This window comes from Diadema antillarum, unplaced genomic scaffold (assembly GCF_040938485.1).
Source record: "Diadema antillarum isolate AM-2024a unplaced genomic scaffold, OU_Dant_1.0 seq00000233_RagTag, whole genome shotgun sequence".
NCBI classification, from domain to species: Eukaryota; Metazoa; Echinodermata; class Echinoidea; order Diadematoida; family Diadematidae; genus Diadema; species Diadema antillarum.
In genome coordinates, this window is record NW_027271282.1 from 434,939 (window position 1) to 446,123 (window position 11,185).

Consider the following 11,185-nt stretch of genomic DNA (forward strand, 5'->3'; position numbering starts at 1 on the left):
CGGGATCTTGTGTAGATAATCTACAGGGCTTAACAAAACACTAGAGCTGGGTCGGAGGGATCTTGTTGGGCTACATCGACATGATGTCGCTGTAAAAAGTTACAATCAATTACAATTAATTACAAAGAGTTAAGACTTTTTACAATACTCTATAATATACTAGTATATTATCATACGAACCACAAAGGAAATCGTAATTCCTATTTCCTTATAGGATAGAAGGTGAATTAAGAATATTCCGTAATTCTGATTTCCTGGAATCAAATATTTCGGCGATAGATATTATTAATTTAACACATCACACATAACAGTATGGTCTAAAGTGATCGTTTGGTGAACATCTCCATAATATGCTTTTCAGGAGGATGATTTGTCTCATTACCAACGCAACGCTGATCTACACCATCCCACATGCCGTCCTGTCGACATCGCCTCGACTGACTGTAGAGGGCGGTATAACCTTCGTCACACCTGGATTGGCAGATGCTGTTAAACTCCTGATAGCCTATTACGGAAGAGTTGTTCCCGTTTTTACTGCATGATAGGATGAATCCATTGGAAGGAGGTTGTAGGGGATCACACCTCCCGACTAAAGAAAAGAAAAGACCACATAAACAGTGCATGTAATGAAAAGTAAAGTGACATCAAGCCTATAAGAACACATTATGTCCAGGACGAAAGAAGTATGGTACATTATAAGAAATTTTTGACTCTCTATGACGCGACATTATAAAGTTTCATTTTTTGTCCTTCTGATTAAGTCTGTTTCACTTACTAAAGAAATTCGATTTTTCATCATACACGGAAATCTGATTGTTTGTTTCACTGTTATGCCATGGAGAACGATGAACACAATGATCAGCGAAAAGGAGGCATGGCTGTTCCTTTAGCAAACTATGCAATGGCATCTGTCATTCCTCGAACGATGACGGATGTTCAAACGGAAATTTAATAATGTCAAGGGAATGTAATAATGCCGGCCAAAATGGCATTCTGCTGGTCTTGTTACAACAATGAGGATGAAAAATCTTTATACCACTAATTTTCTTATTGACTGAACATTTAACGCACTCCCTGTTATGTTAAACTACATCATGCAAGCAAAAACCCTCTCCCCTTCTCCAAACAAAATCAATCAAACAAACGAAAGAAAAAAGCTGAAAGTGAAAAGCTAGGAGAGAGAGGAAGGGGTGGTACTTTCATGGCCTTCCTCCCATCTTCAAACCATAAAATCTTAACGGTGCCTCGTTGGTTTCATTTACCTGAACATGAAATAGTCTTCCCATTCCAGACACCAATGTTATTTTCATTGGCGATACACGTCCGAGCTACAGGCACGGCCGGGCTGTAGCCTACATCGCAGTATAGTGTGCAGGTCGTGCCGTATCGCTCCTTTCTCGAAAAGCACCCGGTTTTGCCCCCGTTTGCCGGCGAGGGTAAAGCGTCAGCCTCACATTCAATCGCTGTTTAAAATTCAGAGCAAAGAGAAAGCAAAATATTATTAGACGTCAGCGTTCTGCTGTATGAAAACACTCAGATTCTCATTGACTTAGGTTAAATAGCGACTCTTATTTTTCTGTAAATCAACTGATAACTTGATCAACTGATAAAGTCCTGTATTAAAAGTGCACCTATACAAATCAGCTGTATTCCTAAATTCATGATCCTCGGAATCTGTGGATCGTTATGAGAGACAAAACTTCAAGCGACAACAATCAACAAAACACCTAAAAGAAAAACACACACAAAAAAACAAGCTCAGAAAGAACAACGTATCATTGCACACACATACACTAAAGCATCAACATTAGTCAGCGCATATACTAGGTGTTACAAAAACATTTCCCACTTTTTTTCCTTAATAGTTCAAAAACTATACATTAGATAACACTGTAATTGATATGAGTAATAGCTGCATAGTGTACAATTTAGTTGGAAGTGATTTGAATATGAGAGCATAAATTAGTTTTGTTAAATCCATATTAAAGTTAATTTCCAGATTTTGGTCAAATTTGAAACCTTTGTACAAAATTGAACTTTACACAAGAACCAATGATGTGTATGTGAGTGTGTGCTTACAATGACCCTGAACAATAGACATGAATACCACGAATACCACCTTTTCAGAGCTCTGCTGACTAGGCTTCTGGAATCTTGCTCCAAGGCACATGAATGCTTTATTGATAATTCATGATGGATTGCCCTGGGCACTGCTCGTCTGAAATAATGCATAGTAAAGGGAAAAAGGTAAGATGCCATGGCTGTAATTACCCGTGGCATCCCTTTCAGAGTAGGCTACTCACTTTTCGCCCAAAGAATCAAATCAAAAGGGCTTTATTACCGTAGCGTCGAGAGATATTCATAATACTCTTCAGGGAGGGATGAATATATTCTAGAACCCAAGATGCCCTGTTTAGGTTCCCATAGCATTGTATATTTCATACCATCCCTGTTTATACAGTGATACAGCACATCAATACCTCGTACCTTCACATCTCGGTGTTGGTTGCAGCCAGGAGCCGTCCTGACCACACCCGATGATAGCTTGCCCCGTTATGACGTACCCTTCTCTACAAGTCAGCTCACAACTTTCTCCAGCAGGCACTACTGACGACACGGAGCAGGATGAGTTTGGATTGGAGACTATCAACCCACCGTCCAGGTAAGGGACGGCGCATGTTTGCACTGGCGTACAAGGAAAACCAAATCAAAAACTGAAATTAACACAAAACAAGGCGAAACAACCACTTAAATACTAGTAACAGCTCTTACAAGTTGCGACGTTCGATGTGCGAGTTCTAGTGTGGGGATATTAGCCTGTCTCAACGCGTATAGTCTCAAGCATACCCCCCTTCAGAAAAAAAAAGAAGCAAAACCAAAAGACATGTGCTTCCTTTGATCGTATTACCGTCGATGATAAAACAACATGGCTGACTGCAGTTAAAACACAGCCTATTAGAATCGAAATAAAAGAAATGTAAATGTAAAAGAGCATTCATTATATTTGACTGCGCGTATATCACAAAAAAAAACTTACAGATACGCTACATTTGTGTATAATTAATAGTCACCTGTTTATACCTCACAACAGCTATGACAGTAAAATTTATAATAATATGCATCAACCATCAAATCTAAGCAACCTAAATACTCCAGTAATGTATATGCAATTGAAAGGAAAAGAAGATAAGAGAAGTTAATTGAGGTAATCACCTTCGCAAATCGGTTGCTCCCCAATCCAGTTGGCTTGCTTCGTGCCGATCTGCGCAGCGCACTGCAACACCCCACTGACGTCATTTGCAATCCTGTACCCTGGGAGACATTCCAGGCAACAGAAGGCGCCATGCACTGTGGGGCAGCGTACTCCCTGGCAGAAAAACCCGTTCTCTGGGGGCGCTATGTCCGTGCAGTGTAGTTCTGACGGTAGGATTCAGCACAACAGAAATATTAATCTAGCTTTCGGCCTGGTATATACACGCACACACACACACACACACACACACACACACACACACACACACACACACACACACACATATATATATATATATATGTATATATATATATACATATATATATATATATATATATGTATATATGATGATGATGATGAAGTCTTGTATAGCGCCGGTATCCGCCAAGTCAGGCGCTCATTGCGCTTAAATATATATGTATATATATATGTATATGTATATGTATATATATATATATATATATGTTGATAAGGTAGTCCACGTGTTGGCAAGATAAAAAGATAAGTAACAAAGCTGCAACAAAGTTCATGCTGTATTCACCAACGGTTTATTTCTTCACACAAATTTTCGAGCGTCTCGCCGCCCTTTCTCAAGTGTTGATACTCAACACTTGAGTATCAACACTTGAGAAAGGGCGGCGAGACGCTCGAAAATTTGTGTGAAGAAATAAACCGTTGGTGAATACAGCATGAACTTTGTTGCAGCTTTGTTACTTATATATATATATATATATATATATATATATATATATATATATATATATATATAATTATATTATATATAATGACTGTTACCATCATACGTACTTCATGTTTAAAATGATGGCAAAGTATGATTAGCATATGTCGGAAGCACATGTATACGATACAGAAATTCAACCTATTTTTTTCTATTTTTGTATGATACACAATACGTTTCTGTTGATGAGATAATGTTTGATAATGACTGAATTTTTGTGTTCTAGTAAATGACTGATTTGTGCAGAAAAAAAAAGTAGAGAGCAACGTCCGCCTCAAACCTGATTTCTTTTACATAATTATATATACAGGACTCGGCATTGGCGGTGGCCAGAGGCCACTAAAAATTGATGTTTTGATTTCCAAAACGGTAATTTTGTGGTAGTCGTAATTACATGTATGTCAGAAACAAAGTGTACTTTTCATGAAAATATGAAATTTTGTGGAATTCTCTTCATATTTTCTTTATATCGTTGTACATACGAGAACTGTAGTAGTCTACTCATCCAGCGATGGCTGCACCGATACTTTAAAAATGCATAACTTTTGAACGGATCGTCAGATTTTCATCAAACTTCACTGATGTGTTCTATTGATATTGCTGCATTCACTCTGAATTGAGTTTATTTGGGCATTATTCAGGGCTGCGCTACGTTTTTATGTTTGGGTTTCATTCATCTTAAAAAGTAATCATTTTATGAATTTGTCGTGTCAAAATTGGATATGCTAGACTTTGAATCACATCGATTCTGGTAGTATGCTGTGCCGCAAACTTAGTAATGGTATGTTGTATTTGAAGCCCCTTACCTTCCTTGACAATTTTAATATTGGGCCTGATTATCATGGTTTATTTCTTGTCAAAAGGTTTCCTATTTAAATTGTTTCATTTTGTAATGTTTTTTCTTTCTTACTTTTTAGTCACAGTACATGGTATTTGAAGCATTTTATCATATCTGCCAATTTTTACATGTTCGTCATGGTTTGTTTCATCATTTCACAATTTTGTTAAATGATTTTATTACCTTAATGTGTTTTTTTTATTTATACCTTTATCTATCTACTTATCTATTTATTCATTTACTTATAAATTAATAAATTCAAAAAGAAAAACAAGAAGGCTTCGAAAATCAATTTCAATTAAAAAAAAAATAAATTGTGTAGGACCGACTACCAGCGTATTCAATAGAGTCTTTATGAGAGTTTGCTACTAAAAATGTCAGTGCTGATTGTTGATAATGATGATCATAATAATATTTCTTTAAAATCTGCAATTTCGTACACATCATAAGTGTCAGTGGGATTCATGCAGGGCATTGATATTTTCAAAACACTACTAGGCAAGTTTGTTCGAATCTGATTTACCAAGGCACTGGGGAGGTTGGTGTGTCCACTCCCCTCGTGTGTTTCGCTTCTCACATGTGGTCGAGTTGTGACCCTCAAGTCTGAAGCCAGTGCTGCAGGAGAATGTGCACTGTGAGCCGCGGTAAGTACTGGCGCTGCAGTATGTTTCTAGTCCAGGTCGAATCGGTAACGGACTGCACTGAATTACTGCCCAGGTAGTCGAATGTCAAAAGGATACAACAATCAATATAAAGGTTACTTACAGTGTGCAGAGAAGTGCTTTCAAGAAAGTCTATGCCTGTTATAATCATATATACAGTATATGGATGACTATGTTGGGCGTATCTCCATATTACAGTATTACCATCAAACATAACATAGTCTCACGTTGCAATGATGTTGATGTTATAGACACTACGATTGCTATCATCATTGTTATGATTGTAATTGTGCTAACCATTGAGTATCTCGGTGCTGTTACATTGTTGCGAAATCGTCAGTTTAATGTCGTTATCTTCGTTACTGTATCAACGTAGCAAGTAGCGCTCTATCGTTAACAAGGCAGTGGCGGATCCAGAGGGGGGCGCAACCGGCGCACGCCCCCTTTAATTTTCATTAAAAACAAAGAAAATAAAAAGAAAAAAATGAAATAAAACCCGGAAGTGGCACCAGAAATATTAGTCACGCCCCCCCCCCCCCCCTTTACAGAATTCCTGGATCCGCCCCTGCAAGGTACATCTGCATTGTGATTTCTTCCATTCTGCCTCATGCTAAGGTCTCTGTAAACTGTTGCTATCACCGTATCGACAAACTAAGAAGTTGACCTACGCTGAACAATCCTAGTGAAGGCACACTCGGCAACGTTCCCCTCTCCGTCTTCGGCCGTGTATCGAATCGTGTAGATACCCGGATGGAGCGCAGTTCCTGGCGGCGGACCTTCGACTTGGATGACATCAACTGTCGCCACTGAATTGTCAGTCGCTGAGGGCACTATCCAGTCAACAACAGCTTGGGTTTGACCTGGCGGCGCGTATATTGGGGGTTCGCTTCCGGGACAGTTGTTAAACGAAGGCCCGGCTGTGTCTGTCGATGAGGATAAAGGAAGGTGGGGAAAGGGGTGGGGGGCAGGCTTAGGTAAAGATTCTAGAATAATATTTTTTTCTAAATTGCGTGGTATCGCTGGGAAATGCAAATTATCATCAAAACTGCAAATGCAAATTATTATGAAAACTATGTTCAGGTTGCAGCCATAGTTCCATTAAAACCACACACACACACACACACACACACACACACACACACACACACACACACAATCAACTTCAAGAGAAACGGAACAAACTGCTAGAAAACCTCTAACTTGAATTTTACTTCTAAAGGTTTTCCTCACTGTTTCTATTTTATTGTCCCCAAGTCTCCATCCTCACACTCAAAACAGAGCAATCAAATAAACAAAATGTGTACATCTGTTACTGACACAAAACTTAATATATCTACTTCATGTTATGTCAGACTAGTATGAAAGTGTCTGGTTAACGAAATAAAGATGAAGCGTCGTACTTGTAAAAGTTTGGTTTTGAAGCGAATAATAAGACAAGCCGTGTTTCCTGTTTCGATGAAACACAATGAAACATAATACAATTTTCTACTGATTTGTTTGATTGTTTGCCTCATTTCTTTTGCATTTCATCAGTGTTTCTCCAAACAAGATCACACCACGACAACAAACAATCCAGCCAATACTCACCTGCACATTCAGACATACTGACACCTGTCCATCCGTTCGCCAGACACACCCGATCTCTGGAACCACCCAGCGGGAGCGAATAGCCGTCATTGCACCGAGTGGAACAGATGCTGTTATAGCCATTTGAATTCGTGCATGTCAAACGGCCATTCAATGGCGCCGCGAGAGAAGGGCACGATATTTCTGGGGAAAAATGCCAATTTCATCTAATTATTCGTTATTATCATCATTGACATTTATTACTATTATTATTGTTATTATTGTTATTATTATTGTTATTATTATCATTATTATCATCATCATCATCATCATCATTATTTTTTTCATAAGTTTTATCATTATCATTATGAATACATGAAAATATTTCCAGGCAACATGAAGAATGACTAATACTGAACGAAAACGATCATCTCACAATAAATGTTCCTATCAACAGCAATCAGCAATACCTTGGCATGTCGGGGGATTGGAGACCCAGTCAACAGTGTTGGACGTCCCAAGTTCAGCGCACACTTGATCTCTCAAGCCCTCTAGGGTGAAACCCTGTCTACAGCTGTAATGGCAAACAGTGTCTACCGTAGCGTCGTATGTAGAGGAACAATCATGGTAGCCATTTGGTGGGTGTGGACGAGCAGGACATTTCAGAACTGTAACGATTAACATGTAAAACATGGCCACAGTGTAGGCTTGGAAAGGCAAACAAAAATAAGAGATGTGGCAAAGGAAAATGGCAGAAAGGCAGAGAAAGAATAAGAAAGAAGAAGACCTGTGCAGTGCCTACTAGAATATTCGATCACGTTCTGTAAAATAATGTTCAACTCATTTTCTTCTTCCTCTTCTTCTTCTTCTTCTCCTCCTTCTATTTCTTCTTCTTCCTAATTTGCCTCCTCCACTCCTGGGAGGCATTTCATGTCGGAAAAAATTGCTCTTAGCCAATCAGATGCAGGGATTTCAGTAGCTTATAACAGTTTGTCAGGAGAATATGTGACAAAACGCTTCATGAAATGCCCCCTGAAGATTCTTGCAGATGAAAGGGAATGTATGTGTCGTTCCGTTTCGTTTTGTCTGATGGTCGTCTCTTTGCTATCACCCAAAAACAAAACACGATAATAATTCTAATAACATACATTTCCAATGGAAAACATGTGTCATTGTTTACAAAAAGAAAAAAAGTCTGAAAATGAAAATAATGACAGGTAGGAGGAAAAAAGAAACTAATCAACGTGTGAATCAGTACAGGAAGACAGGAATGACCACAACCGACTCGATGGAGTAGCCTTCTTCTACTTATTCCTATGACTTAGCTTTCAAGGGGAGAATGCAATGTGTGGTTCATTATGAGACAGGAGTGGATGAAAATGAAGGCCTACTCACTTTCTACTTCAAACACTAAGACACAGATGGCTCGGTTCGGCACAGGAGCAGAGTCTTGGGCAATGTACGAGACCGCGTGGAGTCCTTCGCCGAATTCCTCCGGTAAGGGGGTCAATAACCTGCGGCATAGAGACAAAAAGGCGGGAAAAGAGTTGCTGCACTTTTTGATACAGGAAGAAGAAAAAGAAAAAAAGAAGAAGAAGAAGAAGAAGAAGGAAAAAAGAAAAAAAGAAAAAAAACCTCGCCCGGACCGGGAAGGGGGGGGGGGGGGGGAGAGAAAACTAAATCAAACAAAATAACAACAAAAATGACAATGTTTATTGTGTTCACACCAGAATTCCATGTTTTGTAAGCTGAAATTTCGGCTCGCTCGCTGCGCTCGCTAACTGCTCGCAAAAATTTATATATACAAAAAAGAAGATAAAGAACAAAACGTGATGATGACGTGGACAAAATGACAATGTATATTGTGTTCACACATGCCATCGTTAGAAGGCTTTACACGGAGCAGCGGCTGCAATTTTATTTCTTTCGCTCTGAAGCGATCGCCTATTGAATCAAACGAGGGCGCCAAAGGTGTCGAACATACGGGGGGGGGGGGGGGCGCAAAAAAACCCAAATCAAACAAGATAAGAACAAAACGTAATGATGACGCGGATATAAACAAATTTCGGCTCACTCACGCGTTCTAATTTAGAGTATTTTTTTTTCAAGTCCTCAGTTTGTTGGTATAAATCGTTATCAAGGCCGTCACTATATCTTGATTAGAATTGTAAGATTTGATAGACAAAAAATGACAAGAATTCCATGTTTTGTAAGCTGAAATACAGCAATTTTCGGCTCGCTCGCTGCGCTCGCTCGCCAAAATTTATCCAAAAAAAGAAGATAGGAACAAAACGTGATGATGGCGCGGAAATATACAAATTTCGGCTCACTCGTGCGTACTAATTTAGAGTATTTTTTCAGTACTCAGTTTGTTGGTACAAATCGTTATCTATAAGGCCGTCACTATATCTTGATTAGAATTGTAAGATTTGATAGGCAAAAAATGACAAGAATTCCATATTTTGTAAGCTGAAATACAGCAATTTTCGGCTCGCTCGCTGCGCTCGCTCGCCAAAATTTATCAATATGCTCGCCTCAGTTTGTTGGTATAAATCGTTATCTATAAGGCAGTCACTATAATATCTTGATTAGAATTGTAAGATTTAATAGGCAAAAAAATGACAAGAATTCCGTGTTTTGTAAGCTGAAATACAGCAATTTTCGGCTCGCTCGCTGCGCTCGCTCGCCAAAATTTATCAATCCGCTCGCGTCAGTTTGTTGGTATAAATCGTTATCTATAAGGCAGTCACTATATCTTGATTAGAATTGTAAGATTTAATAGGCAAAAAAAATGACAAGAATTCCGTGTTTTGTAAGCTGAAATACAGCAATTTTCGGCTCGCTCGCTAAAAATTTATCAATATGCTCGCGTCAGTTTGTTGGTATAAATCGTTATCTATAAGGCCGTCACTATATCTTGATTAGAATTGTAAGATTTAATAGGCAAAAAATGACAAGAATTCCATATTTTGTAAGCTGAAATACAGCAATTTCGGCTCGCTCGCTGCGCTCGCTCGCCAAAATTTAGCACACAAAAAAGATAAGAACAAAACGTGATGATGACGCGGAACAGTGTAAAGTGGGAATGATAGGGGAAATGCAGAAGTGGTGAATGTAGAGATGATTTCTATCGTTGCTAGAACTTTTTGTGTCTAATTTGGCATTATTCCATTAGTGATACTTTTCAACTCTTGGTCAAGTGCCACCTTCACCATCTCTTACAACCATTCAGCTCTATATAGTTCACCATGTGATTGCGATGCAAGTGTGTGGTTACATGTCTCTTGTTCAAATCCTTTGCAATCGTCATTGTGGTACAAACTTTAAAACTTTAAAACAAGTTCATCTCATTCATCCAGGCAAAGTAGATAATGATATTATTCAAATAATAAAAACTGGAAATAAACTCATTTGAAGGGACACTTCGCCAATTATCAATTAGCTTCCACGGGCGAATGAAGACCCCGCAAAAAGAAGAAAAAGCCATCCGTTAACAAGCGGGGAACCAATTTACATTCAATAAGAAGGGAGGCCTGCGCTTCAATTTGTCGCACACGTGGATGGGACCGGGCCATTCGCAGGATTCCAACAGCAATGTGTTAAATCATGGTAACGATGACAACATTTCAGTTTATTCGGCTTCGTCTTTCATTTCTAGTATGCTTTTTTTTCAGAGAATGATTATATCAATACTCACTCCACACTAACGGGGTTACTTTCAGTGTCGGCAGCTGAAGGCTCGGGCCAAAAGCGTGTGTTGATTGGTTCAAGGACCGTCCTCTTTCCTAGGTTTGTGACTGGGTCCTCTCCATTGCAATCTTTGTAAGGACTTTCAAACGTCGGTGGCGAAGTGTCAACTACATATTCATTGAGGGAAAGAAGTAAACGTAACCAAATCTTGTAGTCACATTCGAGAACTATTATGTCATGCGCTTTGGCTTAGACTGTGCTGATGAAATAATGTGGAATGTATAATCCCTACTGACTTTCCCCGTCTGTAAAGGAAATCTTATTGAATTACTTAAAAGACATTTTTCACTTGTATATGCGGGGTTTTTTTTCAATTTAATTTCATATTTCTCAAGAAAGTGGCATACAAAAATACAATCATACAAACACAAGAATTA

At 38.8% G+C, this 11,185-nt stretch overlaps 1 long non-coding RNA gene across 1 annotated transcript; it reads right to left on the reverse strand.

Moving 5' to 3' along the window:
• Positions 1-7,561: 7,561 nt before the first annotated feature.
• On the reverse strand, positions 7,562-10,844 carry LOC139729265 (uncharacterized). Its single transcript, XR_011710859.1, has 3 exons — positions 10,756-10,844; positions 8,454-8,572; positions 7,562-7,726 (listed from the first exon to the last, which is right to left on the reverse strand). It is a non-coding gene; the product is annotated as an uncharacterized lncRNA (long non-coding RNA).
• Between the last annotated feature and the right edge of the window lie 341 nt (positions 10,845-11,185).